At 42.7% G+C, this 15,005-nt stretch overlaps 4 non-coding genes and 1 pseudogene across 4 annotated transcripts; 4 read left to right on the top strand and 1 right to left on the bottom strand.

Moving 5' to 3' along the window:
- The first annotated feature begins 1,703 nt into the window (after positions 1-1,703).
- On the top strand, positions 1,704-4,704 carry LOC132882518 (kelch-like protein 10; annotated as a pseudogene).
- A 721-nt stretch (positions 4,705-5,425) lies between these two features.
- On the top strand, positions 5,426-5,497 carry trnaq-cug (transfer RNA glutamine (anticodon CUG)). Its single transcript has one exon. It is a non-coding gene; the product is annotated as a tRNA-Gln (tRNA).
- A 1,346-nt stretch (positions 5,498-6,843) lies between these two features.
- Positions 6,844-6,917, bottom strand: trnai-aau (transfer RNA isoleucine (anticodon AAU)). Its single transcript has one exon. It is a non-coding gene; the product is annotated as a tRNA-Ile (tRNA).
- A 1,236-nt stretch (positions 6,918-8,153) lies between these two features.
- Positions 8,154-8,225, top strand: trnaq-cug (transfer RNA glutamine (anticodon CUG)). The gene has a single exon. It is a non-coding gene; the product is annotated as a tRNA-Gln (tRNA).
- A 2,641-nt stretch (positions 8,226-10,866) lies between these two features.
- On the top strand, positions 10,867-10,938 carry trnaq-cug (transfer RNA glutamine (anticodon CUG)). Its single transcript has one exon. It is a non-coding gene; the product is annotated as a tRNA-Gln (tRNA).
- Positions 10,939-15,005: the final 4,067 nt, after the last annotated feature.

Below are 15,005 nucleotides of genomic sequence, written 5' to 3'. Positions count from 1 at the left end.
GTCTCTCTGTCCACCAGCATTGGTAGCCAAATAGGTAGAGATCTTTTGAGAAAGCCTACTGCATCATCCTTCTCCATACCTTTGGGGAGCCCAAGCAGATGGAGGTTATTACGTCTGCTACGGTCTTGTAGTTCAACTAGCTGTTGTTCGACAGTGTCCAAACGACGGGCATGGCCATTCAGGATTTTCTTTTGTTCTCTCTGTTCCCCTGATATCGATTCAATTTTCAAACACGCAGTAGCCATATGAGAGGATAGTTCGCTTCTCATCGTTGCCATTTCAGACTTCAGTACGCACTCAAGTCTTGCCAGAGTGTCCGCCATTTTAACATTAGCTGTAGCTCCAGTATCAGAACTTTCCGTTAACTTTTTCCTTCTTTTGCTTTGAGGATGAGGGCATTAAAGTCAGCTGTTTACGCACCGTAGACATTTAGAAAAGTAAACCGGCAAAAATAAATCAACACAATCGATATAAATGAGGTTAAACTTTGAAAAAAGGTGGCTTTGTGTCAGGAGCTCCCTCAGTGAGCGTGCAACTCCATAGATGCGTCACGTGATCTCTCTGAAAATGGGATCTTGAAATTGCTTAGGTTTAGTGTACATGTTGTAGTAGTAATTAGACAAGGGTCATTTCTTGCTCAGTTTTTAAGATTTCTGCATGAAACTTGGTGTGCATATAGGTAGTGACTATCTGTACTCTCCATATCATGCATGACGACAACTGATGTCATGACGTCATTTTATGACATCATAAATTTTTCAGGAATGGCTATGAATGGGACCACCTGGCACAGTACCAGGACAAGCTAGACAAAATTCTTTCATGCCATCTTCCATGGCCCTTATACCTTAATACTTTTTTTCACTCATTTGACCTCTGACCTTGACCCTTTGCCAGAATTAGGTCAAAGGTCACTTATATGTTAAATCGCTACTCCTTCATTTTTTCATGAATTTTCACCAAATTGGGTACGGAGACCCTATTTGCAGGGCTTCAAAATATTTTGCATCAGTTAAGCGACTTGACCTATTTTGACTGAGTTACATGACCTTGAACTTCTCAACTAGAATAGAAGAGAATGCCTTTATTGTCATTATACACATGTACAATGAGATTAAAGCATCTCCAATAACAGTGCAAACAGGGTGTAGAGAGAGAGAGAGGAAAAAAAATTAGGTGACTCTAGCAAAAAGTCAAAGTTTTGTCTATTTAGAAGAAGAACAATAACAACTTTATTCATCACACACTTGTGAAATTCTTCTCTGCATTTAACCCATCTGAACACACACTGCACACACGTGTGAGTAATGAGCACACACATATCCAGAGCAGTGGCAGCCATGCTAACAGCGCCCGGGGAGGAGTTCGGTGCCTCGCTCAAGGGCACCTCAGCCCAAGGCCATCCCATATTAACCTAACTGCATGTCTTTGAACTGTGAGGGAAACCAGAGCACCCGGAGGAAACCCACACAGACACGGGGAGAACATGCAAACTTCACACAGAACGGCCCCCACCGGCCGCTGGGCTCAAACCCAGAACCTTCTTGCTGTGAGGCGACCGTGCTAACCATTTACACCACTGTGCCACCATTTTTCATGGTCTTTGAGTTAGTCTTGCTCCTTTGCCATAGAAAAACATGTTTTAATGACTATTTATAGTTTTGACCTATTGACCTAGGTCAATATTATGTCATGTATTTTCAATGGCCTATATCTCAAAAACGGCACAAGGTAAGGCCATAGTTACTATTAACCATGAACAGGAAGTCATATATGGGCTTTCATTTGGGAGCATTGGTTTTGCCCTGGAGTGACCTTGACAGGTCAGATTAATGATCTGCATATTTTAAATGGCCTGTATCAAGAAATTGGTGAAAGATAGGAACTTAGTTAATATTATTCTCATCTCATTATCTCTAGCCGCTTTATCCTTCTACAGGGTCGCAGGCAAGCTGGAGCCTATCCCAGCTGACTACGGGCGAAAGGCGGGGTACACCCTGGACAAGTCGCCAGGTCATCACAGGGCTGACACATAGACACAGACAACCATTCACACTCACACCTACGGTCAATTTAGAGTCACCAGTTAACCTAACCTGCATGTCTTTGGACTGTGGGGGAAACCAGAGCACCCAGAGGAAACCCATGCGGACATGGGGAGAACATGCAAACTCCACACAGAAAGACCCTCGCCGGCCATGGGGCTTGAACCCGGACCTTCTTGCTGTGAGGCGACAGTGCTAACCACTACACCACCGTGCCACCGTATGTGATCATATACAGATGATAATGTATTATGGAAAGTTGATATTTACCTGAATAAAGAAACATCAATCAATCAAATAAATAAATAACTATTTCCTCAACAATATTTCATAATTTTAACATATAATTAATTGCATTTGGACATTTCACCCTGGAGCTGGCATTTTTCAGGGAAGTAAAATGTTCTTTACAGTGAACATGTACACATTTTGGACACAGGCTTTAAAAGCTGTTTTTACAAACCCCCTTTACAGAGATTTATCCTGAATTACAGAGTTTCTCTCACATACACTCCATATTGTATTCATACATATTTAAGGAATTAGAACTGTTTGTGTTTAAAAACAGTTTGGGTTTAAAAACTCATTTGTACCATCAGCACAAACACACTGAACTGAATATGAGTAAGCAGAGAAATAAATGGCGAGGACGCGAGGACAACAGGCTACAATGTCATCGATGAACTGTGGTTCGAGAAGAAGCTCTGTGATGTACTCATCAAAGTTGATGGTGCTGAGTTCCACGCGCATGAGATCATCCTGTGTTGCTGCAGCTCATACTTCACGACTTTGTTCACTAACAGCTGCTACCCTCCAGATAAGTACAGTGTCCCTGACATTTCCTCTAAGATGATGGAGCTGATCATGGAGTATGTGTATAGATATCGTGTTAACATCACGGAGGAAAATGTGCATGAGCTGCTGATCACTGCTGATTACCTGGCAGTGAGCAGCCTGGTGAATGAGCGCTGCGCATTCCTGAAGGCTTAGCTGTGTTTGGAGAACTGCATTGGCATCTGCTGTCTTCCTCACTTTGATATCTGTGAGATGTTGAAGCAGTAGGCCTTCCAGTTTATCTTATGGCCCTGTCACACTATAGCGTTTTGTTCGACGTTTGGTTGCGTTTTTAAAAATTTGAGAAACGCCGGGGAACGTCGACGTTCTTCAAATTAAGTTTCTAGGTCAACGATGTCTTGTAACGCTTGGGTAACGCTCAGCCAACGTTCCCTCAGTGTCAGGTGACGTTTGTGGTCCAAAATAGCAGCAAAACCTAGCGTTCTCATAGCGTCCACAGCGCTTTGATAGCGTTATCATAGCGTTTGGGTAGCGTCTGCCTTGCGTCCAGGTAATGTTCTGGACGTTACACAGACGCTGGAAAAATTCAGAACGCTGACAGACGTTAGAAAGATGTTGAAAGAACGTTACATGAGCGTTAAGAACGCTCGGCGAACGCTGACGAACGCTGAAAAACGTTGGCGACACGCTGGACAGACGTTCGATGGACGTTACACAGGCGTTAGGCAAGCGTTACCCAAGCGCTAGGCACGCGCTGGACACTCGACCCTGATGGGCTGGCGTCCGCCTAGCGTCCAGGGAATGTCCTGACTTTCGAGTAACGTTCGAGTAACGCCCGCAAACTTTCGTGTAACGTTCCTCTAACGTGTAAGTAGCGTTTTGATAGAACGTCCTGAATTTTTGTGCACACCCAAAACTATTTTTCACCCTCAGCGTTCGCCGACGTCCCTCGACGTTCCCCAACGTTTGCCGACACTCGTCTAACTTTCTTGTAACTTTTTTCTAACGTTCTCGACGTTCCTCTGCGTTTCGCAACACGTTACTCGAACGCTGGTGAGAACGTCGTAGTGTGACAGGGCACTTACACAACTTTGAGAAGATAGTGCACGTCTTTGAGGAGCTCCTGGACCTGACGGTTGAGCAGCTTGGTGAGATAATTGAGAATGATGAGCTGAACGTGAAACAGGAGAACGTGGTGTTTGAGACCATCTTACAGTGGGTCAGACATGCACCGCAGAATCGGAACGCTCATATGGGCGTGTTACTGCCCAAGGTGCGTATGGAGCTACTGACGCACAGTTACTTCATGAAACATGTGAGGAGCAACGCTTTTGTAACAGATAATGCAGCATGTAAGCCGATCATCACCAGAGTTCTGAAGAACATCTATGGGCTCAACCTGAATGAATCTCTCAGTTCTGACTTCACGCAGCCTCGCCTGCCCAATGCCGTTCTTCTAGCCATTGGTGGCTGGAGCCATGACAGTCCCAACTATGCCATAGTAACGTATGATATGCAAGCGGATCTCTGGGTCAGTGTGATATGCCCTGATGAGAGCCCAAGAGCCTATCACGGGATGGTTTATCTGAATGACTTTGTGTACTGCATCAGAGGATTCGGTGGTGACAATTACTTAAACAGTGTGAGAAGGTTTGAGCCCATCACAAGAACCTGGGCTTAGGTGATTCTCATGCACTCTCGTCAGTGTTGTGTGTATGTGTGCACACTAGACGGTCGTATCTCTGCAATGGGAGGATTTGATGGCAACACAGTTGAGTGATATGAACCTGAGAATAATCAGTGGAGTATGATTGCACTGATGCACAAAACAAGTGTTCAGTGTGTGCGGCGAGTGTGTGTGTAGAAATAGACTACAGCAGACTTTCCTGAACTTTTTGGGCAAATGACCCTAAAGTCTTCACCATCCTACATTTGTAATTAATATTTTGAACATTTTAAGAGCACAGTAAAATATGTAGCCTGTGTTTAACATCAATCACATGGACTGGGACGTTTGTCTATTTTTATAGCTGAACTCCACTAGTGTATCGTGGCAGGATAGTGAGAATGATTCAAATGACACATAGTCTATTAAATGAAATGTGGCTTCTAGTAACATTTAAAATATTGGCAGATGTGATAATCAATATTTCTAATATTAATTTATAAAATAAATGAATGAAACAAAAGAGGAGCTTCTCTTGCAATCCCATTTGTAAGTCAAGCGATCCCATGTGGGGACGTGACCCCTGGACTACAGTGTCTGTTAAAGGGGAACAGAGGGCAATATATAGAGTAAATATAACAATAAAACACACATTGATGAACCTTATTCAAGACTTACAAAAGTTTTTTGTTCTAAGGTTGGAAAGTTATAGTGTTTTGAAAGTAGCTTGAGCAAACTATTTCCGCAGTTTGAACAGCCCACCATGATATTAATTTTATCCAATCAGTTTACCGTAGAGCCTCATACATTCGTTGGTTTGTGTACACCTTTGGCCAAGTGGGTGCTAAATTTTTTGCCAGAGCGAGGTCAGTTATATGGCAGTAATTTGATGGTAAAAACAATCTTGCAACTGTGTCTTGGTTCCATGGTGTAATGGTTAGCACTCTGGACTCTGAATCCAGTGGTCTGAGTTCAACTCTCAGTAGAATCTCTGAAGCTGCTCTTTGCACCTCTTTAAATAATGTATTTCACCTGAAGGCTGCTTTTGAGCAAGCTTGCTTATCCCAAACCCTTTGTTTCCATCAACATGGAACAAGTTCTCTTCAAGATAGGTATAGTCCACTTCTGCAATTTTGGATCTGAGGTTTATTCCAGTACCATCACAGCTTCAATGATATTGGGCACTATAGGTCTGGATTTGGGTGCAACATGGTGGCTCGGGGAGCATTAGAACAGTTGGCGGTGGCACAGTCGTGTAGTGGTTAACGCTGTCGCCTCACAGCCAGCATGTTCTGGGTTTGAGCCCAGTGGCTGATGGGGGCCTTTCTGTGTGGAGTATGCATGTTCTTCCTGTGCCTGTGTGGGTTTCCTCTGGGTGCTCTGTTTTCCCCTGAAGACATGCAGGTTAGGTTAATTGGTGGGTCTAAATTGACTGTAGGTGTGAATGGTTGTTTGTCTTTATGTGTTAGCCCTGTGATGATCTGGTGACTTGTCCAGGGTGTGCCCTGCCTCTCGCCCATAGTCAGCTGGAATAGGCCCCACCTTGCTTGCGACCCTGTACAAGATAAGTGGTTACAGATAATGGATGGATGGATGGATGGAAAGCATAATTGGCTGTGCCCCTAGAACCAAATCAGAGTGATAACTGCCCATCAATGTTTAACTCACTTGGTCTGCTCACATGGTGTGATGGACCATCCATTGTACCCTCTGTTGCCAGATTGGATTGTGTGGGTTGGGCTGTGAACGAGCTCAAGTTCTGATCAGATCCTGTGCACTTTAAATGAAAAACACCTGAGTCAGTCCGCTCAGAATGAAATAGTGGTCAACTGGTGAATTCTCACTATGGACTTTCTGGAAAAGCAGTTAGCTAATGACTCTATTATTTAGTGGTGAATAAGAGAAGAGAAAATACAAAGAAAAAGACCATCTATCTGTCTATCATACCCTAACAATGGCTACTACCTTCCTGGATCCTTCGGTAATTGCTATGTTTTGGAGTGGTTTTGAGTGATTCAAGCAACTAAAGATACCTTTTAGAGTTTATGAAATTAAAGTTACTTTCAAAATGAAGCACAATTAGATGAATTGAAAAAGGAGCACTGATTTTTACGAGATTCATTAGTGCTTCTCTTTGAGGCAATCTCATGCGTGTATTTGAATTTCCTGCGTCCTGCAATCAGTTGAGTTTCTGTATTTCAATGGCACATCCAGATACAAGGAATCGATTGACATTTTGCAAAACAACCAGAGAAGCTCTTGTTTTGCAGAACATTTCCCTCAACAGAAAAAGGCTTCCCCTGTCCTGACAACAACAGGAGCTGTAAAGGAGAGAACTGGCCAGTACAGGGATTGAACCTGTGACCTTGGTGTTATTAGCACCACACTCTAACCAACTGAGCTAACTGGCCAAAGAAAAAAAATGTCATGGCTGCTGAGGTGCTTCACTAAATAGTGACGAGGCAGTGACTTTGCTTGAACAGATGTCTTTTCTCTTGATTATTGTTTTGAAGCCCACAGTTCGACCCACTCACATACAGTATTTACACAGGGGGATGAAAATCCCGACATCCAGTCTCAAAAACGTATTCTATCTACTGAGCAAAGTCAGCATGGATAGCTTTAACAATGTGAAAGAAGGATGCACACCTACTTCCCTTCTTCAACATGGTGGTCCAAAAGCCACCATGTGCTCTGAAGAACCACTTCTCACCAACCTCCACCCAATTGCTCACACTGAACAATAAAGCAACATCTGCTTCCTGAAACATGCGTCAAAAGAAGGAGAAGCAGGCCAAGGATCCCATGTCAGGAAATTAGGTAGTTTTAAAAGACTGATCGATAATGAGGGCATTCTTCATGTTCCTCTTCCAAACGTCTTTGTACCTCAGTTTCTGTCCTCCTTGTTTCTGTCAGCCTCTTTCCTAGGCTCAGTTCTCCGTAGAAAACGGCTTCGGGTAGTCGCGTGTCAAGCGTGCGCCAGACGTGTCCAGCCCAACGAAGTTGGGAGGCTGTGATAAGTGTTTCCACGCTTACTGTTTTGGCTCGCCTGAGGACTTCTACATCGGGGACCTTGTCCTGCCATCTTATTTTGAGGATTTGATGCAGGTATCGCAGTTGTAGCCTGGTCAGATACTTGAAGTGTTTACCGTAGAGCCTCATACATTCGTTGGCGTAAAGCAGAGGTGATAAGACTGCGGCGTTGTATACTTTCAACTTGCTGGTTCTCTTGATGTCATGGCGAGACCATAGTTGCTTTTGTAAAGCACCGAAGGCTTTGGTGGCAGCTTGAATCTGGCGGTCTACCTCCAAGTCTGATGAGTTGATGTTGTGCATCTGCTTAATGCCTATAATGTAATATAATGGAATGTGATCTCAAAAACAAATTTCTGCTTGCTGCATACATTTCACAAGGGCCAAAGGCTGTATCCGACTGCATGGAAGAAGCCATGAGTTAAACCCTGTAGGGCATGCTGAAATAGCTCAGTAGGGAGAGCGTAAGACTGAAGGTCCCTGATTCATTCCCGGGTATCGGGATTGGTGGTTTGTGTACACCTTTGGCCAAGTGGGTGCTAAATTTTTTGCCAGAGCGAGGTCAGTTATATGGCAGTAATTTGATGGTAAAAACAATCTTGCAGCTGTGTCTTGGTTCCATGGTGTAATGGTTAGCACTCTGGACTCTGAATCCAGTGGTCTGAGTTCAACTCTCAGTGGAACCTCTGAAGCTGCTCTTTGCACCTCTTTAAATAATGTATTTCACCTGAAGGCTGCTTTTGAGCAAGCTTGCATATCCCAAACCCTTTGTTTCCATCAACATGGAACAAGTTCTCTTCAAGATAGGTATGGTCCACTTCTGCAATTTTGGATCTGAGGTTTATTCCAGTACCATCACAGCTTCAATGATATTGGGCACTATAGGTCTGGATTTGGGTGCAACATGGTGGCTCGGGGAGCATTAGAACAGTTGGCGGTGGCACAGTCGTGTAGTGGTTAACGCTGTCGCCTCACAGCCAGCATGTTCTGGGTTTGAGCCCAGTGGCTGATGGGGGCCTTTCTGTGTGGAGTATGCATGTTCTTCCTGTGCCTGTGTGGGTTTCCTCTGGGTGCTCTGTTTTCCCCTGAAGACATGCAGGTTAGGTTAATTGGTGGGTCTAAATTGACTGTAGGTGTGAATGGTTGTTTGTCTTTATGTGTTAGCCCTGTGATGATCTGGTGACTTGTCCAGGGTGTGCCCTGCCTCTCGCCCATAGTCAGCTGGAATAGGCCCCACCTTGCTTGCGACCCTGTACAAGATAAATGGTTACAGATAATGGATGGATGGAAAGCATAATTGGCTGTGCCCCTAGAACCAAATCAGAGTGATAACTGCCCATCAATGTTTAACTCACTTGGTCTGCTCACATGGTGTGATGGACCATCCATTGTACCCTCTGTTGCCAGATTGGATTGTGTGGGTTGGGCTGTGAACGAGCTCAAGTTCTGATCAGATCCTGTGCACTTTAAATGAAAAACACCTGAGTCAGTCCCCTCAGAATGAAATAGTGGTCAACTGGTGAATTCTCACTATGGACTTTCTGGAAAAGCAGTTAGCTAATGACTGTATTATTTAGTGGTGAATAAGAGAAGAGAAAATACAAAGAAAAAGACCATCTATCTGTGTATCATACCCTAACAATGGCTACTACCTTCCTGGATCCTTCGGTAATTGCTATGTTTTGGAGTGGTTTTGAGTGATTCAAGCAACTAAAGATACCTTTTAGAGTTTATGAAATTAAAGTTACTTTCAAAATGAAGCACAATTAGATGAATTGAAAAAGGAGCACTGATTTTTACGAGATTCATTAGTGCTTCTCTTTGAGGCAATCTCATGCGTGTATTTGAATTTCCTGCGTCCTGCAATCAGTTGAGTTACTGTATTTCAATGGCACATCCAGATACAAGGAATCGATTGACATTTTGCAAAACAACCAGAGAAGCTCTTGTTTTGCAGAACATTTCCCTCAACAGAAAAAGGCTTCCCCTGTCCTGACAACAACAGGACCTGTAAAGGAGAGAACTGGCCAGTACAGGGATTGAACCTGTGACCTTGGTGTTATTAGCACCACACTCTAACCAACTGAGCAAAGAAAAAAAAATGTCATGGCTGCTGAGGTGCTTCACTAAATAGTGACGAGGCAGTGACTTTGCCTTGAACAGATGTCTTTTCTCTTGATTATTGTTTTGAAGCCCACAGTTCGACCCACTCACATACAGTATTTACACAGGGGGATGAAAATCCCGACATCCAGTCTCAAAAACGTATTCTATCTACTGAGCAAAGTCAGCATGGATAGCTTTAACAATGTGAAAGAAGGATGCACACCTACTTCCCTTCTTCAACATGGTGGTCCAAAAGCCACCATGTGCTCTGAAGAACCACTTCTCACCAACCTCCACCCAATTGCTCACACTGAACAATAAAGCAACATCTGCTTCCTGAAACATGCGTCAAAAGAAGGAGAAGCAGGCCAAGGATCCCATGTCAGGAAATTAGGTAGTTTTAAAAGACTGATCGATAATGAGGGCATTCTTCATGTTCCTCTTCCAAACCTCTTTGTACCTCAGTTTCTGTCCTCCTTGTTTCTGTCAGCCTCTTTCCTAGGCTCAGTTCTCCGTAGAAAACGGCTTCGGGTAGTCGCGTGTCAAGCGTGCGCCAGACGTGTCCAGCCCAACGAAGTTGGGAGGCTGTGATAAGTGTTTCCACGCTTACTGTTTTGGCTCGCCTGAGGACTTCTACATCGGGGACCTTGTCCTTCCATCTTATTTTGAGGATTTGATGCAGGTGTCGCAGTTGTAGCCTGGTCAGATACTTGAAGTGTTTACCGTAGAGCCTCATACATTCGTTGGCGTAAAGCAGAGGTGATAAGACTGCGGCGTTGTATACTTTCAACTTGCTGGTTCTCTTGATGTCATGGCGAGACCATAGTTGCTTTTGTAAAGCACCGAAGGCTTTGGTGGCAGCTTGAATCTGGCGGTCTACCTCCAAGTCTGATGAGTTGATGTTGTGCATCTGCTTAATGCCTATAATGTAATATAATGGAATGTGATCTCAAAAACAAATTTCTGCTTGCTGCATACATTTCACAAGGGCCAAAGGCTGTATCCGACTGCATGGAAGAAGCCATGAGTTAAACCCTGTAGGGCATGCTGAAATAGCTCGGTAGGGAGAGCGTAAGACTGAAGGTCCCTGATTCATTCCCGGGTATCGGGATTGGTGGTTTGTGTACACCTTTGGCCAAGTGGGTGCTAAATTTTTTGCCAGAGCGAGGTCAGTTATATGGCAGTAATTTGATGGTAAAAACAATCTTGCAGCTGTGTCTTGGTTCCATGGTGTAATGGTTAGCACTCTGGACTCTGAATCCAGTGGTCTGAGTTCAACTCTCAGTGGAACCTCTGAAGCTGCTCTTTGCACCTCTTTAAATAATGTATTTCACCTGAAGGCTGCTTTTGAGCAAGCTTGCATATCCCAAACCCTTTGTTTCCATCAACATGGAACAAGTTCTCTTCAAGATACCGTATATATATATATATTTTTTAACTTTGTCTCTCGTAACCTAGCCTCCTTCATCTAACCATATTAGCCATGACCTATCCTTGGGGTAAAAAACGCCTGAAAAACGTAATGTTATTTGAGGAGTTGCATGATGACTGTATATGTTCTCAACGTAGTGTCTACACGGGTTAATGACTCTTGTTTTTTGTTCCTAGATAATATTTAAGTGCCGTAATACCGTTCTATACGTGCAAGAATTGGTCTTATTAAAGCTTGTGGCTGTCTGGCTTAGTTAAAATGCTAACCGTTAGCACCCGACTAGCTGCTATTTTAGAACATCGAGTGATCAAATGGTAATGTGTAACCCATGTGTGTGTTATGACTTCATGGTGCATACATCCAAGGCACTACACAAACTTCAGGAAGTGGCAAAGAAAAGGAAGAAAAAGGAGTAAAGATGGACTGACTTTGGGGTGGGGAACTGAAGATGGATTGGGAACTGAATTAATAAATAATAGTAATTAATAAATGTTCTGTTTTGTTGAAACTGTTGTCTGACTGATATTGTGTGTGTGTGTGGGGGGTCTGCGTCGCCACGCTACCTCACTCTGTTGACCATGGTTGTGTTTGCATCCCTGTAACACCAAGGCAACTAACAATAATCAAAACGCATTACCCTAATTGGTGCAAAGCCTGCATGCCCTATCAAAACATTTAATTCTGCGTGGCTTCCTGAAAAAAAACTCAAGTGCCCTATCGTAAGGGAAGTCATTGGGTTCGGGACCATTTATGGAGATTTGTAAGCAGGCTGCCAGGTGTTCCCCTTGGAGCCTATTCCTGAGGTCTGTTTTAATCTATGGATAAAAAAGTACATTTTCTTCATCATCAAAGCACTAAAAATTTCTATTACATCAAAAAAATATACAAAGGAATACTGAATTTCTATGTGCTTGCCCTATTCATAGCTGAGAAATCCCGCTCGCAATTCTACTTTGCCAGTAAAGCTAATAAAGATGTTTCTTAAAATATTCAGATTTTATGCTTCAGATAGCATCAACTAGGCATCCCCGCGAGTATAACATTTTATTTGGGCTAGTGGGAAATCCTTATTTATTGTGAATGTCAAGCCATTATTAATAACTTGCATGAATGCTGAAGCGGGATAAACGGGATAATGCAATAAGGCCGGTTCCTCGCGTCAAGCTGCTACTGTATGCATCGAAATTGGTTTATAGCCTGACTCAGGGATGTCCGTTTCCTGTAAGCCAAGAAGGCTATGATAAAGCTCATCACGAGCACGACGTAGGCTACCTTTTAAAATAAGGGGTCGGAAGGCGAATCGGGAAGGCTGCGTTATTTTTAATTAGCCTAACAGGACTACTTGCAGTCCAGGTATATGCGCAACAGCAGGCCTGTGTACATGCCTCTCTGTCTTTCTGTCTCTGTGTGTGCGGGTGTGTGCGCGCACGCGCGTGAACGAGAAGAAAGAGCACTATGAATGAACGGAACGATACGCAACGGAATTTTTTTATTTTCAAAATCGCGAGTCTGATTGTGTGGCGATAGGAATCCATTGTGTGGCGCTGCGCCACACAATGGTCTATGTATGGGAAACCCTGTCTTGTTCGAATAGATAATAAATCAGAATTGTTATAATCTTTCAGAATGAGTGAGCTTTTTGTTATACTTGGAGATAAAGTGTTTACTAAGTACTGCCTTAAAAATTTGTTACATTTTTCGTTTACTAAATCCAGACCATCTATCTTTACTTTGTGTAAATTTGGAGTTGGTATGTTCAAAATATTATTCTTAAACAATTGGATAAAGGCTCTTGGGATATTTTGTGTGACTTTCCTATAGGTCTCACTGGAGCAACTCATACTATATTTAGCATTAAAATCATTTAGCTCAAGAATGTTTCCATTTCCATCCAAAATATGCATAACAGACCAAATTTGTTTTGCCATCCAGTCTTCCATTAACATAGACCTCCTCTGACTCAATATCACCCTATTATTCCACAATGGCACATTATGGGGGCTAAAATTATGTTTGAACATCATTTTCCAATATAACAGAGCCTGTTGGTGAAATTGAGAGAGTTTTTTGGGCAGTTTGGATATTTCAAAATCACATACTAATTGAAACTCAATACCTCCAACTTTGTTGAAAACAAGAGAAGGCAGCGAGAACCATATCTCATCATTTCTTAAGAAGGAACAGATCCATTTGATCTTTAACATTCCATTCATAATTTCAAAGTCAATTGCTTTTATGCCACCATCCTCATAGTCCTTTATCAAATCTCCATTTCTGATGTAGTGATGTTTATTTTTCCATATGAAATTAAAATGAGTTCTATTCATCTCATTATCTCTAGCCACTTTATCCTTCTACAGGGTCACAGGCAAGCTGGAGCCTATCCCAGCTGACTATGGGAGAAAGGCGGGGTACACCCTGGACAAGCCACCAGGTCATCACAGGGCTGACACATAGACAACCATTCACACTTACGGTCAATTTAGAGTCACCAGTTAACCTAACCTGCATGTCTTTGGACTGTGGGGGAAACCAGAGCACCCGGAGGAAACCCACACGGACACAACATGCAAACTCCACACAGAAAGGCCCTCACCGGCCACAGGGCTCGAACCCGGACCTTCTTGCTGTGAGGCGACAGCGCTACCCACTACACCACCGTGCCTCCCGAGTTCTATTCTTTTCTTTTACAATTCTTGGTGGGATAGCTAAGGAGTACGCTGGATAGATTAATGGGCAATTCCAGCGTTATGGACGTGACACTTGAACTCAAAATGGCAACAAATGACCCAGTGCATGTTTTATTGTCTCCCAGTATTTAAACAGGTGTTGCATATTTTAAGGCTGTACCATACTGGAGAAGTGATAGAACAAGAACAATTCCCATAGTACATCTCGGGCATGCCAGAAAATGCCAATAAAAGATGCGTTATGGATGTGACAGAAAAAGTATCACTTTTCTTGGGTGACTGTACATTTTTATCAAACTCTGTGAAATCGTAAACCTAATGTCGAAATGGAGATATCCATTTGATAGAGGGGTCCAAGGTGAATATTAAAAAATCTTTGTTTAAAATATTTTGTATTTCATGCAGAGTTTCGGAAGGAAAAGTCAGCGTTATGGATGTGACGAAATTCCGTTATGGATGTGACGCGTCTGAAATAGACATGGCATATGTTTAGAAAATCAGCAATTTAACCACCATAACCCTTTGAAAAACTCTCTAAATATCAGCTAAAACTATCAAAGTTCTTAAATAATATTTAGGATGGCTATTGTTTTGCTGTTTTGTGGATTTTAGCATACATTTCTGTGGCTTGTGGCAATAATATAGAATTGTACATGATCAAAGTTGATTTTAGCTTGGGTTTTACATTATAAGAAAGAAAGACTGACAGTGACATATTAGGTTGGTTACAAATTGGTTCAGCTTGTTCACATCTGTAAAATACAGGCCTAGGTGAGATCTCTGGGAGTGGTTTTGATGTATTACATGTTGCTTTATTTTTGCATGGTGAGGTTTACATTTACATGGAATTGCCCTAATCTAGATAATGATTCAACCTTGGTTAATATTGTTCTACCAAACAGTGTTAAATCCCTTTGCAGCCAATTATTTAAAGTTTTTTTTTGCATATATCAAATCAAATCAAGTTTATTTGTATAGCGCTTTTAACAATAAACATTGTCGCAAAGCAGCTTTACAGAATTTGAACGACTTAAAACATGAGCTAATTTTATCCCTAATCTATCCCTAATGAGCAAGCCTGTGGCGACGGTGGCAAGGAAAAACTCCCTCAGACGACATGAGGAAGAAACCTCGAGAGGAACCAGACTCAAAAGGGAACCCATCCTCATTTGGGCAACAACAGACAGCCTGACTATAATATTAACAGTTTTAACAGGTATACCCCTCAACTGTCCTCA

The sequence above is a fragment of the Neoarius graeffei genome, chromosome 3 (assembly GCF_027579695.1).
Source record: "Neoarius graeffei isolate fNeoGra1 chromosome 3, fNeoGra1.pri, whole genome shotgun sequence".
NCBI classification, from domain to species: Eukaryota; Metazoa; Chordata; class Actinopteri; order Siluriformes; family Ariidae; genus Neoarius; species Neoarius graeffei.
Note: the sequence above shows the minus strand (reverse complement) of the source record. Positions and strands in the feature narration are given on the sequence as shown.